At 36.6% G+C, this 18,928-nt stretch overlaps 1 long non-coding RNA gene across 1 annotated transcript in view; it reads left to right on the top strand.

Annotated features, from left to right (window-relative positions):
* The window catches only part of LOC127636277 (uncharacterized), a 63,194-nt gene that overhangs the window by 34,299 nt on the left and 9,967 nt on the right, over positions 1 to 18,928 (top strand). Inside the window, exon 2 of the long non-coding RNA XR_007969566.1 lies at positions 10,242 to 10,299. This is a non-coding gene — a long non-coding RNA (uncharacterized LOC127636277). The remainder of the gene's footprint in view (positions 1 to 10,241; positions 10,300 to 18,928) is intronic.

Raw genomic sequence — 18,928 nt, forward strand, 5'->3', positions numbered from 1 at the left:
GCCCCCTTGGACTTCCTGTCTGCCCCTTGCACCTCCGTGACCTGCCTGTCTTGCCCTCTGCGCCCCCCTGGACTTCCAGCCTGCCCATTGTGCCCCCCTGGTCTGTCTGTCTGCCCATGTGCCCACTTGGACTGTCTGTTTGCCCCTGGTGCCCTTATGTTGTTTTTGTGGGTTTTTGTCTTTTGTTTTTTGTTTCAGGATGGTCTGGAATCCGATCCTTTTGAGGGGGGATTCTGTCATGTTCATTGTTGTCCTTTGTTCTTTTGTGTACTTTTATTTTGAAAATTCCTGTTCAGTTCCTAGTTTTGTCACATCCTGTTTTCCCTCCATGTTTTGTATCTGGGTTTTATTGGTTCATTGTTTGATTACCTTGATTCAGTTCTTGTTTGTCATTGGTTTTAGTTAATTATCTTGTTAGCCTGTTTGAGTTCTGTTTGTTGATTGGCCTTGTTACCCTTGTCCTTGTGTATTTAAACCCTGTTTGTTCCTTCATTCCCTTGTCGGTCGTTGAATGTTGTTGTACGTGAATGTTATGGTTGTTTCTCCTGCCTGTGGATGTTTTTCATGTTCATGTTGTTTTCCCCCACTTTGATTTATAATAAAGAACCTGCTTTTGGATCCGCACCTCCTAGTCTGCCTTCACTCCTACATTCGTTACAAGGTCACAGAAAATACCATATTATTACCATGTTTTATGGACACGTACCATGATAATACCATGCTATTCTTTGGTATACCTTTGAGGACCATGTAAATACTATAGTACATGAATATGTTAAACATTTAGTATTATGCTATATGTCGTTATACCATGGTATTACTATCTGATACCATTACTGTCAAGGATGGATTAAGAACTGAGAGGCGTGTCACGTGACTACATTCACTTTTATGCGCTACAAGACGCTTGCCAGATTTGGTCGGATTTTCTCAAACTGATGTGAGAAAAGTTTGGCGCAATGAAATACACGGCCAATTATGTACTTTTTATTTATGAACTGATCCAAAACCATGCATTTTTAATAGGGATGTGCATGGTATTGAAATACCAAAATCACTATTCGGTTATTCTGCATGTGTTTAGAGGTCTTCAACCCGATCTGAGTCTGACGGTACCCAACAAACCTACAGGTTTTGGCCAGGTTCGGATCAGTTTTTAAGGAGTTACAGGCTGTTCACATGTGCATTGAGGCCATGTAAGCGCACTGGAAGGACGTCTTTAATTGTCTTTTAACTCACTTTTTTCAGCATACCGTGCAGGACAGTTGTAGTTTTTTTTTTAGAGACTGTTAAGTTTAAAATAATTTTTATATTTATAAACACATCTCAAGACACCTGCATTCTGTTTTACAACTCGTTGTGCAGGACCGGCACATTTTTTTAGACTTGAACTTAAAAATATTTTTTTGTATTTATTAACGTATCTCGAGACACCTGTGTTCTGTTTCACCATTTGTTGAACTTGTTTAATGCATCCATGGCAATAAACGTTCTTTATTCCCGAGACCCAACTCCCGACAATTAACAGAATAACTGTTTGTGAACTCTCGCGTTTAACCAAATATTACAAAAGGTTAGCAAGCACACAGTTAGGGTATTAAGGCATCTTTTGCTTTATCCTTAAACATTCAATGCATGCAGTACTTAAACATTTTAAAGTCATTCATACTGTTGCACAGATTCTGTCATTTATTTGAATTTAAACCATCAGCTTTGTACACGGCCAGCGTAAACTACACCTTATCTTTGTATTTGTAAGCGTTTTGTAAATCAGACTCTTTTCTATGTGCTCCTTTAAATAAAAACGCTGCACCTGTGAGGTGCAGGTTCTCTGAGCGTGCACTCGAGTGTCTGTGCTCACGCTGTTGTCACCCAGCATGCATTCGGTCGAACAAATTGTATTTCACATAAGACTGACATTTAGGTGTATTTATAATAGATTTCAAAATAAATAAATAATTGATTTAGAGCACGGGGCCCTTTGGGTTTAGAGGCCCCTGGGCAACGGCCCAATCGGCCCGGTGGTTAATCCGTCCCTGATTACTGTACCATGATGCCATCACTGTACTGTTTTAAAAGGGCAATCAATCAGCAAGCTGCAAGAGAAAGTCAGAGGAACATCCAAATGACATGTGACAGACACATGTTTTTTAATCATTCATGGAGCTGACGCAAACTAGCGATGTTTAAAAGCTAAATTATGTGAGGAAAACATATTGAAGGGGTTTTCGTTGCATAATTAGATTCTCTGCCTGTTGAATGTGGCCTGTGTTTAGGCCTGCGATTGCTCTGAACTGTCTGACTCCAGCATGAGGGGAGTGTCTCCAACGCTGTGTGAGAATTTATTGGCCCTGGAAGTTAAGAGTGACGTTAAAATAGTTTATCTTCACAGGTCTGCACTTTCAAGGAATAGGCTATAATACATACACACACACACACGGAGAGAGAGAGAGAAAGAGAGAGAAACAGAACCATTTACCTTTTTCTTTTGGCTTATATTGTAGTTTAGGATGAGGGAGAAACTCTGACTTTCTGCTTATGTTATCAGGGTTTGATAGTTTGATAAAGCTGGCATGAGCTTTTAACTCTAGGTGCGATGTTGGATGCTCCCAGTTTTGATTAATTATAGACATATTAAAATTAAAATTTGCCAATAATTTAGAAATGGCCCTGTACTCAGAGGGTGCTTTCACACTAGTACTTTTGGTGTGCACCCAAGTCCACTTGAAAAGTTGGTCTGGGGTACGGTTCATGTGACCTCTGGTACGTTCGCTGCTGAGTTTTGAAATCATTTGGAAGTGAACCGCTTGTGATAACTTATAATTTGCATCTTTGCAGGCTCCTGATCATGATTACTATGGTATTATGCATTTCTCATACCTGCTTGTCTCCAAAAAAAATCCCCTTCATAGAGCTGCTCACATTCTTCACATCTCTTGCAATGCATCCATGGGCTCGCTGCAGACAAGCGCTAACATTCATCACATCATTGCACATGCCATGCATCCTTGGCAGACATGTGTTGTTCTGTGCATCTAGAGTTTTGGTGGTAAACAAATAAATAACACAGTGAAGCTAGTGTCTTCTTCAATTGTTACCTAGTTACAGTGATAAACATCTGCCGCTCGTACTCATGCTGATGACACTATCAGATTGCAGTTCAAATAATATGATGTGAACAGAGACCAGCCGAGGCAGGGGGAACGAGGAGGACACAAACTCGGGTTCATGTGAAAGCACTCTAACAAGCAGTTTTATTTACACAAATTAATTAAGTTTAGTGTTTGTTGTAACTTATTATACAAACTGATATTCTTCAATTGACTATTTTGATTTAATCTTGTACGAGTTCTTCATCCTAGTCTTTCAGGGCCAAACCAATATACACTCACATGCATAAACTTGAACAGATCAACTCTTGTGGTTAGATGCAGATCTAATGACTGCCGTCAGAGAGTGTTGGGAATTTAACCAGGAACAAGAGTGAATGAGTTCATGGTGATCAAATCCAAACATCCACAGTATTATAAACTGATGGTCATTCAGGGCTTTTTTTGGGGTGGGAATTTCAGTTCTGGTGCATGGGAAGATCATAATCATAATCATTCTCTTCACTGAAAAGCATCCCTCAAGTATACTTGTGTTGCAGTAAAAAGATTCAATTAAAAATTCATGTCATGGTCTTTAACCGCATTAGTTCCAGCAGGTCAGATTTCAAATCCAGATTTCTTAAAGTTTATGGTGAAACTTACACACTGTACAAATAGTTAAGAAAAGTCTAAATATAATGGCAACAGGCTACAAGAGATTTTTTACTTTTCTTAACTTTTGAATGAAGTATCTCACACAACTAAAATGTTTAGATTTACAGTGCAAAAAAGGAGAAAAGTAAAAATTTTAATTATTGATAGCTGAGCTATCAACTGCCATTTGAGGATAAGTTGCTAGTTTCTGATAAGAGACCGACATCTATTGTCTCCCTCATTTTAATGGATATGGTTACATAGCAGACACACACATGGGTCTCAACACTTTTAGCACAAATCGCAATGATGGTATCACTCATCAAATAAATAAGGAAAAAGTTGAGCTCTGAATTATTACTACATGAAAAATAACTGAAAGTGACAACAAACACAACAACCAAGAGTATAAATAAAATCAGCAAACACTAAAACAGTGAAAAATAAGATGGTAACACTGCAATTTGCATCATTGATTCATGCCATGGTGCATGCTGGGAATACGAATATGTGAACATGACGTGCATAGATCTCTTGACATATATTTTTGAGTTCCGCTGAGTAGTTTTTCTAAATTTGATAACTTATCACAAGTTCAGCCAACAAAATTATATGGAGTTAATAATTGAGTTATCTCAACAAAATCAACCCAGTACAGTTATTCTACCCCTACATTTTAAGTTATGATAACAATAAGGATAAATAATTTTTTACAGTGTACAGATAACTTGTTCAGCAAACTCTTGTTAGCAATAGAACAAACTTTCATCTGTCTTATTCTTTATCATGCACAATTTAAAATGATTGTTTGCCTGAATGCACATCATTTATGTCATTTCTTTTAATAAGATATAAAGTAGACCTTTTCCACATAAACCTCAATAATTGTGGCAATCAATGAATAAATTGTTACATAAAAGATGATTTCTGAATATCACCACACATAAAACAACAGAGATAGCAAAGTAGTCATAAATGAGGGACAAATGCTCCATTTTTTGGGGCGTGTGTTCTTGAAGACTTCAGTGTAAATGCCCACTGCTGTGATTGGGTAACATCTTTGCATGTGGATAAGTTTAAATGCCTCCCCTTTACACACGTGTGGGGTTGTTTTGAAAACTTCAGATGGTTAAAAAAATGACAACCGGAGGAATTCATCCATACATGTTTGAACCAGAGTCTGATCCCTCATTTGAAGAAAATTAATACCCTCCACAAACAACATGGATACTACATTCTGTGGCAGTGTGGTAAGTATTCACTGTAATTTACTTGTCTATTTGTGTAATAGGTATTACTTTTATTGTTGTTTAAACCAAGATGTGATACAACAGTGTGTATCTTGTTACATCTTGTTACGAAGCTAAACAGTCAACATGGATACTCACACTTGTTTGTTTGCGACATCACTCTCAGGTCCAATAAAGTTGGCACTGCATCAACTTTTAATTTAAGACTCTCTGCAAAGCCTGCATCGAACTGTGTCTTGTTTGTGAAAGAATCATTGGTAAAATAAAGCGATCAAACAAACACGTTCTTACTGATGTGATCTGGGACTTTCTTGCTAAGCAAATGCAAGAAATCTAGTTTCCCACAACCTGCACTGCACAAAATATTGACATCTTCGTGGCCATCGTGACACCTCCTGTTGCTGCAAAAATGATCTCACTGATCTACTCTAACGGCAAGACCAATGGGCGGGCCTAAGCAGTGTCGATGATAAACTAGGCATTGATCTGTTTATGCAGAGTCTGGCCTGTGATGATGTAATAACTCACTATGACATATTAGTGAGGAGGAAGTAGAGAACAAGTCATTTTGGCACCTTGGTTTCAATAAAGAGTTTTTTTGGAGTATCAAAGACGTTTTCAGTTCTAAAATTGACAGTATGTTTTTATAGTGCTATGAACTCTTATATGTCAAGATATCATGGTAAGTTTGATTTTCCAATTCATGACCCCTTTAAAATAAATGCATCTTGCTTTGATATTTTGTTATTTAATGCAGTGACTCTTTAAACCTGGGGTTAGCACGTGTAATTTCCCTTTTGTCTTTCGGTCCTCAACTCATTGCCTATAGAGTCATTCTATCCATTAATGTTGGTGGTAGAGATGCTATACTGAGGTCATTCATGACCTCATGAGTGTGGTTTTAACCAGGGATGCAGGAAACGCCCACATGTGTGTCCTTCCATTTATCGAGCATCGCAGCACCAGCAGTTTCGGGGAAGAAGCTCTAGGGCAGCAGACTTAGGGCGGGAGTGAGGAGGGGAGCTATGACATTTCTTTTTTTATTCAATTGCAATATAAAACACATTTTACTAAGACAGTGTGTGCTTTGTTTATCATCAACCCTTCTGTATATATTGTGACATGATTATGTAAGTGTTTTATTCACCACATATCCAGGATAATAAGCAATCTCTGGGCAAGTTGTACCTACAAAATTAGCCTAAATTTAAGAGGAGAGGGATGTGATATGGCCGAAATTAGTCTAATGGAAGATCCTGAAATATATTATTATATTACACATTTTGCAGCCCCATAGGTCCATGCAAGTAAATGTTGGTAAAAAATCAGTCTACAATAAAATTGTGACGTAAATAATAAATAAATAATAAGGATTCAATAATTATGGGCATGCAATATACTTTATTAAACACAAAATCATATGCAGTGATCACAACAATTACAATAATCCAAGTTGTTTCTTCTTAAAAATGTATTTGTTTGGGAATAAAGACGTAATGGAGAAATGGCCAACAGCTCCATCTACATTTAAATAACAGGCTAAACAAGTAAATCTTTATATTAGTGAAATACTGTGCTACATATATAAATCTGTACTCACAAATAGCATGAGATGAGCATACATTCATGGAGACATTTTTAAATATGTCCAGGATCATTTAAACACACTGTGAGTAAAAACGTATGCATTACTGTGACTGGGACTCGAAAACATATTCAAGCAGTGAGTTAACAACTTCACCAAACAAACAGATAACTTCTTCTGCCACGTGAACATCCATCCTTGAAGGCAGCTGGTCCGAAACTTACTGTGGTCACGTAAAACTTCATCTCCGCCCCTACTTCTGCCCAGTGACTGCAGCCCTAGCGATTCTGCCCTGAAACTGCAGGTGCTGCAGAGCCGCAGATGGATACTATTGCATCAATCCCACTTTAAAAACCCTGGAGGTAAACTTTATCAGCCCACTACAATCTCTAACCTACAAACTATAATTATGACATATGGTAGATGATGAAACGCTGTCTGTGTTTGAAATAAACCTTAAATGAGTCATTCACATGCACAGGCATAGTGAGACACGCATCGAGACAGGACATCTCTCTCAACTACCATTTGCAACCAAATGCGTTCTCAATGGCATTCCAGTGCAGAATCAGCCGAGAATGTTTTTACCAGCACTCATAAAGACTCAATACGAGCATCATCAAAATATATTGAGACGTTTCTTCCTCTTGTAGCATCTGAGTGACTTTGTGTTAGAATTCAGCTCATCTCTGTGTACTCTGCGCAATTCCTCTTGTACTTACGATGGGCATCGTGCCAGGTAGAGGTTGCCATGACTCCCAACACAACCACTTCCTCCCCAGGAAGGTGGTGAATTTTCTGGGGTATGCTCAGGGAAAGGTTTTATTTGAGACAAAAGATGTCTACTCCGTGTCAGCTGAATGCTTTCCGTCTCAAACAGAGTGTCATGTGACCCACTGGCGAAGATTTTGTAAAGGTTCCAGGACAGAGGAAGGGAGAAACTTGGAAAGCGATGTTAGTGAGAATTCCTTCTCTTTTTTTCCTCTTGTGTTTTGCTAGCTGAGAAAATGGCGGACGAATCTGTGTTTCAGACTTTCACCTGATTTTTACCTGGTTTTGTAGAACTTAATATAGTGTGGGGGTGGGGGGGGTTATTTCTTGTGGTGTGACTCCCATCTGTCAGTTTGTTTTCCTCAATGTGAATCTCGCAGGTTGTTTTGAGTGGTGTAAAAAATTTGGTCACACTTTATTTTCGTTGTCTTTAGCTACTATCTACTAACATTAAAATACATACAATACAATATACTTAATGTGTAACAATATATTGTTCTGCAAAATTCTTACAAGTTTCACATTTGCTGCTACTGAGGTTGTTCCGGGGTGGATTGTCCCTGTAGTAAGTGCACTGTAAGTCGCTTTGGATAAAAGCGTCTGCCAAATGCATAAATGTAAATGTAAAATGTAAATGTACTGAAGTTGAGGTACAGGTAGATTTAGGGGTAGGGTAAGGGTTAAGATTAGGGTAAGGGTTGGGGTAACTACAGATGTATTTAAATGTAAGTACAATGCAACAACAGGTATGTACATAAAAAGTACATTTTATCAAATGCTTAAGTACATAGTAGTTAAAGACATCTAATATATAGTGGGTCCGAAAATGTTTCTATAGAATATTTAAAAAATTAAAACCGAAACTACTTCAGCCACATCCACTCTAATCCGTGTTCGTTTGAAAAAACTGTTTTTAGTTTTTTTATGTCATTGTTTTCCAAAGTATGTGGTAATAGAGAGTGTTATTGAAATGAAAAATTGCAGTTAAAAAAATGCTAATGTAATGAGAGTAATAAATGCATTTTCAAACAAAACCGTATTAGTGGACTTGGATTTAAATTCTGCGAATGTATGTAAAAGTTGCTGCCCACTTTGGCAAGTGTTCACTAGGGGTGGGGCAGGGACCTGTCAATACGATATTATATCGACATCTGTGTCACGATACGATAATATTGCAATTTGCAATATTGCAAGCGTATTTTGATTAACATTTGTAGATATTTATATCTTTAGCCCTTGTTTCTCATTTATCTGCATGGGACTTTGTTGCTTTTTACAATCATATTCTTTGCTTGTTCTGAGTTTGAAATTTGGTTGAATTAAATGATTGTTCGTTGACCAAATGACGTTTCACCTTTTCCTTGCTCTGAGTGGTCATGAAATATAGTTTATTTCCTCCCACCTCTAATGTTGATGATTAATGTTCGATTAAAATCAGTAAGCAGGGGTGGCAGTCAAAGGACAGCAGCTGTTCGCAAAACACGCAGTTTAACCACTTTGACAGCTCTTGTGCTGGCTTTTAAAATCGGCATGTTCTTGTCTCAGCTCACCCTCACAAACAGTCACGGATGATGTTCTTTGGCAGGGATGTGTTCGAAAAAGCTGCTGACGGCAAACTTTTAGATATTTTCACAGGCAGTGACAAAATATTTAAGCATCTAATCATTCACCTTTTGATCAAAGTGTAAATGTGTGTCATGTTTTCAATATGATCCGCTTCAGACTCCATGTGCTAGTCATTTTTACAACTGTTGTTTGGCAGGCAAATAATTGTATTTACACTAATATTCGAATTTACTTCAATATTCAGTACATGCTAAAAAAAATCTATAGAGATGGCGTGTTGTATAAATATGATTCAAACTGTGTAATAATCCTGATTTAGGCATAGACTGAACATCAGAATAAAAATCTAAATGGATCCGATTTAACTTCTTTAAGGAATAGTTCACCCAAAAATGTAAATTCTCTCAAGCATTATTCACCTTTAAGTCATCCCAGATGTGTATGTCTTTCCTTCTTCAACAGAACCGAAACAAAGAATTTTATAAGCACATTTCAGCTCTCTTTATCCATACAATTAAAGTGAATGGGTGCCATTAGACTGCTGGCTGTTTGACAGTCCAAAAGGCATATTTAGGCAGCATAAAAGTAATCCACACAACTCCAGTCTTTTAATGAATGTCTTCTAAAAGATAGGTTTGTGTAAGAAGCAAATTGATAAATAAAAAGTTTTTAACTTCCTACCCAATGCAGTATTGCTGTTTGAAATGACCTAACCATTCGTTCCTCTGTTGTAAACAAAGAACGCTTCCATCTTCTTGCATGAACGATTCATCAAGCTTATGACATGCGACAGCTCCTTGATGGGTCGACTGGTAGCAGGAAGCGTTTCTTAAAAGTTAATAAAGTTTTAATTATAGATGTATTTGTTTATAAAAAACCTATTGATTTGCCTCAGAAGACATTAATGGAGTTTTTAGGTAAACTATTCCTTTAATACACTTTCCTGGTCTTATTGTGAACTATTTATCAGTGTATGTTATTTAAAATAAATACGCTTTGTACCCACGAATTTTCATCAAAATGAAATATATTAATAGAAATAATAACTTACTCGACCTCTGAAATGACTTTCCTTTTCAGTTGACATCACCAAGCCCTTTTATTTTCACATTAAGACTCAATTCCCAATCAATTACCAAAGGATAAAATCAAGTCCCGTTCTGCATTTGTTCTCATTGAATATCCTGTTTCACTTGAAAATACGTCATTTTACAGAAGTAAAATGGTTTGCAAATGCCATTACATGTTGACTTCAGTTGAATTATTTGCTGTAGACTCTTAACTGTAGATTAGCTTTCTTATGTTGTGATTTCTTTCTCTTCACAGCATGAAAAGAAGGAGCAAACTTCGATACATTTGAGCATCTCCACTGAAATTTGAGCAGGTCAGTTGACACTGTTTTGCCTTTCACCCACATTCTATATTTACTGAGACTCCACGACACTGTTTTGTTCATGCAGGGGAATATTACTGTGGTTTATTTGATTTGCAATGGCTCATCCTCAAAGTCTCTGAGACATGCGTATGACCTGGGATTGGGTTTCAAAGCTTTGACCACTTGTCACAAACCCGTAGATCCGATCTTGTGGCGTAATCAGCAACCCAAGCTCGATTCTGTGGGTCTCTGTCACTGTGATGAACTCAACAAACCTTGGGAACCTTTCATTTAGCACAGCGAAGTGTTTCTAAAAGGATAATCCATTGAGGATCTGTGAGAGTATCATATCATTCATGTAAAAAATGAGAATCATACATTCACTGAACATGCAGAAGATGACTCCTGGCGGCCCAGAGGAGCAGGAGAGAGGACGTGTGCATCCAGGCTGAGGTAGTAGGTTGTATGGTTTCGAAAGACACCATGGGAGTTAACTGTACAACCTTCTAGCTTTCCTTGGAGTACACTCATTTCATCAAGAAAGACTCCTTCTCACAAAGAGGAACCACTAAAATTGCATGTGAACTAGAGTTCCTTGGATCCCTTGACAGATGCTGGCTTCAATATACTGGCTTAGGCCATTTTGCTACTTTTTATTTATTTTTATCTCAAGTGAAACAGGTTTGGGAAATGGTTGCGGACCAGACTTCAGCTCTCATTAGCAACATAAGCGTTATAGCTCAATAGCTAAAAGCATGTGTTCTAACTGCTTTTTGGGAATTTATACAGGTCTTAAATCATTGGAAGCTGCCAAAGATTTATAGCACAGGATCTGTTTTCAGTGCAGTTTAGCACACAGATGATTTATGCAAATGTATATTTCCTGTTGCTCCAGGATGGGACAGACTGACAATTTCTGTGTCATTTTGCAGTGTTGTTTATACAGTATCTATTGTTGGACGGGGACATGTAGCATATTTTTAGAACTGTAATACACATTCACTAAAATGACTACATGAACAACCACTGACATTATAGAATCCCTTTCAGCTGACTGCACAAAGTGTGGTGTCAGATTATATTGTGTATTCCATCAGTGCTGAATATCAGTCTGTTTTCCCCTGAGACAGTTTATTATGGTAACGTTCAAAAATTACACAGAATCTGTGCCCACAAAAAGCTCGAATTTTGAATGCCTTTCATTATATAATGTAATTATGCTTTCAACTATTATTAAGAGTGTATTACTATCAGTTCTGTTTGAATTTTTACCTTGTTTAAATCCATCCTTTCCCCATAAATCTGTGCAGAAAATACAAAAAAAAAAAAAGTCTGCAGATTCAATCTCAACCTATAAATCAGTTATTTGAAATTTGACACTCATTTAAAGAATAATAAAATTTTCTCGTTTTTTTATACGTTTGGTTATGTAGCCATCAGGAGATTTCTGTGGCAGGTTCATGTTGTTAGGATGAGATCCATTTCCCATGATCTGCCCTATGCCTGTCATCCGTTTCCCAATCTGTCAGCTTCTAAATGTGTTTCTGTGGCCCCAGACATCCACTGCAGTTTTATTTTGCCCCCTAGAATCAGTTGAGGATTAGAGGGATTTTCAGAGTCCCAGAACATAAACAGAGTATGAAATTTAATATCCAAACTGTAGCAACTGGGAATGGCACTAGTGTTATTGGTCTCTGGATCCACTTAAATGTGTTATTATCAGCACTGATGTCACTTCCTGTGAGAGATGTGGTGAAGTGGGTTGATTTGGTAAAGACCCCAGGTCGACTAATCCCACACCTGAGATCTCAGTTTAACACAACTCTCCAAAGCATCTTTTGCCAGATGTGTGTTTTTTTTTTAGCAAATTTGAAAAATCAGAGAGGAGGGAATATGAAGGAGGTTTTAGAATATTGTATGTCATGAAGCAACATTTCTAATATTTTCGAGAAATTGATTATTGAAAAAGAATCGCTGCTGAACTCACTTTGCATGCACAATTCTGATTTTGCAAGCCAATTCTTAGCGCTATATAGCGTAGGATGCAGCAGACAACCTTGTTCTGACACACTCTACCGGGACTGTACAGCATCACTCCACCACAGTGATTCAGACACCTAAATCATCTCTTTAACATGCCGTGCACTTGATTACACAGCGCCTCAGGATATATGCCAGGTTATAACACTTTTCTTCATCATTTGATCTGCTTTTCATCTCGGTTATAGCTTGATGTTAATTACGCCGGACATTCTTTGTGAAAAAAAGCACATCTATAGTGAACCTAATTTTCAGTGAAAGGAGGCATGTTTGTGTGGAAAGGAATAACATTGACTTATCATATCACTTCTGAAGATATGGATTTAACTACTGGAGTCATATGGATTACTTTTATGTTTCCTTTATGTTATTTTTGTAGCTTCTAAGGTCTTATCACCATTTATTTGCATTGTAAGAACCAACAGAGCTGTTGTTTGTGTTCTGCAGAAGAAAAAAAGTAATTCACATTTGGGATGACATGAGGGTAAGTAAATGATGAAAGAATTTTCATTTTTGGGTTAGTAAATATGTTGCAGGTTTTTGCGCTGAAATATTAAACATTAAAGTGGTGCAACTGTTTAGTGAATTCACCCCTCTGTCTTCCATGGATACAACCACTAATTAACTAACTAACTAACTAACTATCCAACCAATCAGCTAACAACTAACCAACTAACAACCACTAAATAACCAGCTCACCAACCAACCAACTACTAAGTACGTAACAAGCTAACAAACCGCTAACTAACTAACCAACACTGTAAAAAATGTCTGTAATTTTAACAGTAAAATATTAACTGTACAATATACATTATTTTTTTTAAATATATTTTAAAAGACAATACAGTAGTTTTTTCATTAAATGTTGTAAGAAATACATTTTATGATGTAAAAAGTAAAAAGACTTTCCTGTATAATTAATGATAAAAATGTACATTATATTTAACAAGAGTACATGTATTTTTCACAGTAAATTATTGTTAAAATTACAGTAAAAAAATGTAATTGGGTGTTCCCAAAATTCCCTGCATGACCAATTACATTTCATTATATTTTATGGGAATAGTTATGTTTAATCTTATTTTTAATATCAGTTACATACACTGGGGTGTTCTGTGTTATATTTGATGTAATTTAGTTAATGTTTACTGCATTATTTAAATCTCACATGTGTTACCCTGATGCTGTTTAGTGTTTGTGTGAGTGACACTGAGCACTGTCGCTATATGTTCATTGCTCCTGGAAGCGCAACTATTGATGAACTTCATGTCATCAAGTACTCTTCTGTAGTTACTATAGTGATTAACAAATACCTTATAAAGTAAAAAGCTGATTTTTTACAGTTTCAGAAGGCTAATATTAAGTTTTTGAAATGTTTTATTGTAAATTTAACAGAATTGTTGTTTTTTGTTGTTGTTTTTTTTTTTTTTTTACAGCGCCAGCGTGTGAATTACAACCATTTTAAACTGTAAAATGTACAGGTTGTTCTGTAAAGTTGTTTACATTTTTACTGACATTTTTTTTTTTTTTTTTTTTTTTTTTTTAAACAACAGGATTTTTTTAAAAGTGTATTTAAATTAGCTACTTAGCTTGTATATGGTTGTTTTTTTAGCTAGTATGTTAGCTGGTTGGTTAGTTTGTTGGTTGGTTGGTCTGTGGTTAGCAGGTTGGTTTGTTGTTTGAGCTTATTTATTTAGCTAGATAGTTTTTGGTTTGTTTGCTGGTTAATTTTTGTTGATTAACTAGTTAATGATTTGTTAGCTAGGTAGTTAGTGGGTGGTTAGCTAGTAAGTAAATGGTTTGTTGGTTGTTTAGTTGGCTGGCTGGTTATTTAGTTGTTGATTGGTTTGTTAATTAATTGTTAGCCGGTTTAGGCAGAATGTTAGCCTCAGTCACCATTCACTTTCATTGTATATAAAACATGCAATGATTATGAATGGTGACTGAGGCTACAATTTTGGCTAACATCTTTCTTGTGTTCCACAAAGGAAAGAATGTCACCCGGGTTTGGAACAACACAGAATTATATATTTGGGAATGTAAAAAAAAATAAATATTTATTAGAATTGTTGGGTATTTGGCAGCAATTCCAGACATGTTCTTGGCATTTTCAAATAAAAACTTGATAGTTTTTTGTGTGTGCACTTATATTCCTACTTGGCTTCAGAATTGTGCTTCCAAAACATCTTTTGTTGAGAATCTTTTGTTCTCATTTCTTAGTTGTCTGTAGAAGCTATGCATTTAACTGCCTCATATTTCTGCCCAGTGTCTTGTTTTGGTGGCTCTCCAACATTAATGCCTGCAGTCTGTGAGGCCCAGTGCTCATGCAGTATTTTTGTCTGGCCTGAAAGGCCCTGTAAGCACATAGGCCCCACAGCAACACAGCAAACAACATGGTGAAAGGGACTTAACCACTATCAATTAAGCACAGTCAAATGAGCAGCGAAGTAAACGAGGATTCAATAGGCAGGCGTGAGTTACCGTCATTGATTCCCCTCTCACGCTATGACAGGCTTGGAACGGGCTTAGTGTGGCCCCTATGAAGCTTGAAAAGACGTGAGCTCCATCACCCCTGGACTAAGTCCACTTCAGTCCCCATTTGTCTGGAGTCAGCTGTCTCTCTTGATCAGCCAGACCTTCATGCAGCTTCCATCTGAATTTTGTCTGGGCTTTGTTGGGATTTCCTTTATAGAAAAACAGCAATCAAACCTTCTAAAGGGGCTCTGCAAGATGAACTCCTGGTCTTAAATTCACAGTGTTTGGAACCTTAATATAAAGTTCACCCAAATAAATGTAATTCTGTCAATATTTACTCACCCTAATGTTGTTCCAAACCTGAAAGTTGTTTTATTTTTCTGTGATTCACAAAAGGAGAATCCTAAACAGCAATTCAGAGTGACCCCATTTATTAAGCTTTCAAAAATTTAAAAGCAACATAAAGGTAAGTCCATATGACTCATGTGCTACAGTATATCAGTCCTCTGTAGCCACTTGAGAATGGTTGATTTTGACTGAAAAATAAGTCTATGAATCGAACTGGTCTGGTCATCAATTTCAACTCATTGATTCAATTACAACAGCTCGCAAGGTAACAGCTCAGTGTAGAAGATTATCAGTTAGCAACTACATAAATTCAGTCTCTTACTCAAAACAAATCTACCATATGGCTTCATAAGACTTTGGATAAGACTTTTTCATAAAAAAAAGTCATAAAAGTTTTTGGAGCCACGCCAGTATGACATATCTTTGTATGGAAAAGGCCTGTGTGAAGATTCTTGAAAATATAAAAGATTTGGTTCTAGAGATAAAATAAAGACTCATGGGTTTGGAATGACCCGAGGGAGAGTAATTAATGACATCATTTTCTTTTTTGAGTGAACTATTCCATTAATGTCAGAGCTGCAATGAGTTGAATCTAAGTGAAAGCCTGTAGGGTTAGGTCAGGGGTTAGGGTTACGGTTATTGTTAGTTAACAAATAATTTCACTTTTTGTTAAATGAATTCATTTAGAGGAGGAAGGGTGGAATTTATCAGTTTTTCCCAGACTTGGACAAATAATAAACTTTTCACGATAAAATTTGTCTGATATTTTCTATTACATTTCCTGGAGCTTTGGTTTTCCAGAGTTTCCTGTTTAAACTGACAAGCTGCTTTTGTGGGATTTTTTTGTTTTTTGGCTTCACCTCTGCTCTCGGATGACTCTTCCAGATGTAGCAGAGCCAACCCGGCTTGAAATCCTACTGGTTCAGCAAAACCGAGTCCAGCTGGCAGCCAAGTCCAGCTGCAATGTGTTGGTTACAGCTGTGCTTAGATTTATGTGATGGCTGAACAAATAAATTAGTGGATTTGATTGAGAGAAAGTTGAGGCTTTTGTTTCATTGAGGCCCCAGAAAAGCAGAGTGTCAGTGTCCTTGGAGTTTTTCAAATTCAATTCAAGTGCTAAATTGTAGTTTTAAAATTTCTGTCAAATCTCCATGACTAGGCAGGAGAACACCAAGTGTGTTTACATTAATAATAGTAATATGATTAATTTATATAGTGCCTTTCCAGAGCTCAAGGACGTTTCACAATAAAGAACAGTAACATAACAATCATATAGTCAGTCATATGGACAGTGGACAGTTGCCCAGTCCAGAACAAAAACAAATGCAGTTTCATACAGCAGATATCAGATCGTGCAATCAATTCTATATTTCAATCCAGTACAAAAGAACACATAACATTGTGTAGACAGTGTTTAAAGTGTAAGCAGTGTAGGCATTTGCCCTATCACAATACAGATAAGTATACACATACAATGAGCAGTACATGAAGCATATACACATTATGACTGAATATATTGGGAGGACAAATAGCTTTTTTTATTTTGAGCTGAGATTTGAATTCAGAGATAGAGGTATTAGTTTGGAGAGCCAGGGGGATTGAGATCCATAGCTTAGGTGCCACAACAGAAAAAGACCTGCCGCCCGTAGATGAAAGGCAGAATCTAGGAACAAGAAGTTCACAACCAGAAGATCAGAGTGAGCGAATAGGAATATAGGGAGAAAGTAAATCAGAAAGGTAAGAAGGAGCTAGACCATGGAGTGATTTAAATGTAAGCAGGAGAATTTTGTATGCAATACGGGATGCGACAGGTAGCCAGTGAAGGTTAAATAGAATGGATGTAATATGTGCAGATCGTTTAGTGTAAGTTAGTACTCTCGCAGCAGAATTTTTTATATATTTCAAGCGGGAGATAGTGTTTACACATTACACATTATGATTATGCTTAATTGTTCCAAATTTAAATAATGTATTCATTGTTTAAGCAAAACTTGATTGACCCATAGATATTTGTTTGTTAGTTTCACTTTGCATGTAAATGCCTTCATTGGTGTCATGCCAGCTTATTTAATGTGCACGTTTGTTTTGATGTTAAGATATATTTAAAAAACACCATTTAAAATTCTGTGATAAATGTGATTTTCACACAAATGTACTGTAATTTTGGGTTGCAAAAATGCATCACTTTTTGCACATTTTGGGATAAATTCACTAAACTCATTCGGGATGCATTTAAATAGTTTCATAGTTCTGAGCGGGGGAAAAATTTAGGATAAGACTATTTTGTCCATCAGGATTTGATTGGATTATGAAAAGTGATGGGTGTAATCCTAGTACAAAGTTATTAGTTACTGTAATCCAATTACTTTTTGGCCATAAATGTAGTGTAATCATTACATTTGTTACTATTGTAATCAGATTACAGTTTCTGACTTTCAATCAATTGAATTACTTTTGAGTACATTATAGGGTTATGCTTATTTCTGTAATATTAGAAAAGCGTATAAAAAAAAGCGAGTGTATAACAATGCGTAAAAAAGCGTATAAAAAAACAATGAAAAATGAACAAATATAAACATTATTTTTAATTTGCTGAGTGGAATTTTTTTTTAGGAAGTAACTTAGAAGTAAAGTAATTAGTAATGTGATTACTTTTCCAATTAAGTTATTAGTAAATTAATCTAAATCAAATTGTAGAGAAATAATTAGTAATTTGTAGTGGATTACTATTTTTAAATAACTTACCCAACACTGATTGTGACACATTTGGTTACGTTATTATTGGTTAATATTATTTATCCCCACCCAAGCTGGCTTGGTTACATCAGCAGAACAGAAAAGTAATTTTAGAAGTCCCAGAATGTTATTACATTTTGATGGATAGATTAAAACAAACCCTTTTTTGTAGTTTTTTATTTTTAGAAAAGCATGCAGTAATGAATCATTCACAAAAAGACCAGTGATGTTTTTTGTATAAAAGTCAACAGGGTTCATTTTAATTTCATGTTGTCTTTAAATTTGTTGCTAAATATTGAGTATTTTACAGAGTTTTCTTTTGTTGTACAATTCTGTCATATTCTTCCACACGTATGGCTTAATCTTGCTCATTGATTCTGATTAGAAAGACTGTGTATGGTCGTTAACCCTGTTATTCCCTGTACAGAAGCGTGGATGAACATGACCTCCTGGTCTTAGACTGCTCTTAGCCTTACTGGGGCCATAGCTCGATCAGAAGCCACCAAACGTTACCGTGGTGATGGGGTGATGGGATTTATGACAGATGAATAAGAGTAATCTAAGCATGGCAGACAGAGGTGTTATTGATCTGTCTGGAGTCAGGTCTGCACTGCTGCTAATGACACTTTTTCCCGTCGATATGCATTTGACCTCTGACCCTGCAAGATGATCAATGAGTTCGATTGGGAGGCGCGGGGCATGCACACCGGGCCACCAGCCAGTCAGACAAGATGTTATAGTGGTTAAAGGCCTGCGTTCAGCAGTCTTTTAAACTGCGTGTGTGTTCTAACTGTCTTTCAAAGGTTCTTTGGGTTCTTATGATTATTGTTCTTGGATCATAATGTTGGAGAACTAAAACCCACTGAACTGGTCTAAATTTACAAGTTAATGATATGGTAGTTTTGGTTGAGAGACAGAAATTGAAGTTGTTATTCACTGAAAAGTCTGGACATCTGCCCTAGGTTTTTGATGGCATGTTCATGAGAGAAGTGGCGATGTCTAATTTGTGCAGGTTTTTGACACCAAGGTTCACAACCAA

The sequence above is a fragment of the Xyrauchen texanus genome, chromosome 44 (assembly GCF_025860055.1).
Source record: "Xyrauchen texanus isolate HMW12.3.18 chromosome 44, RBS_HiC_50CHRs, whole genome shotgun sequence".
Classification (NCBI taxonomy): Eukaryota; Metazoa; Chordata; class Actinopteri; order Cypriniformes; family Catostomidae; genus Xyrauchen; species Xyrauchen texanus.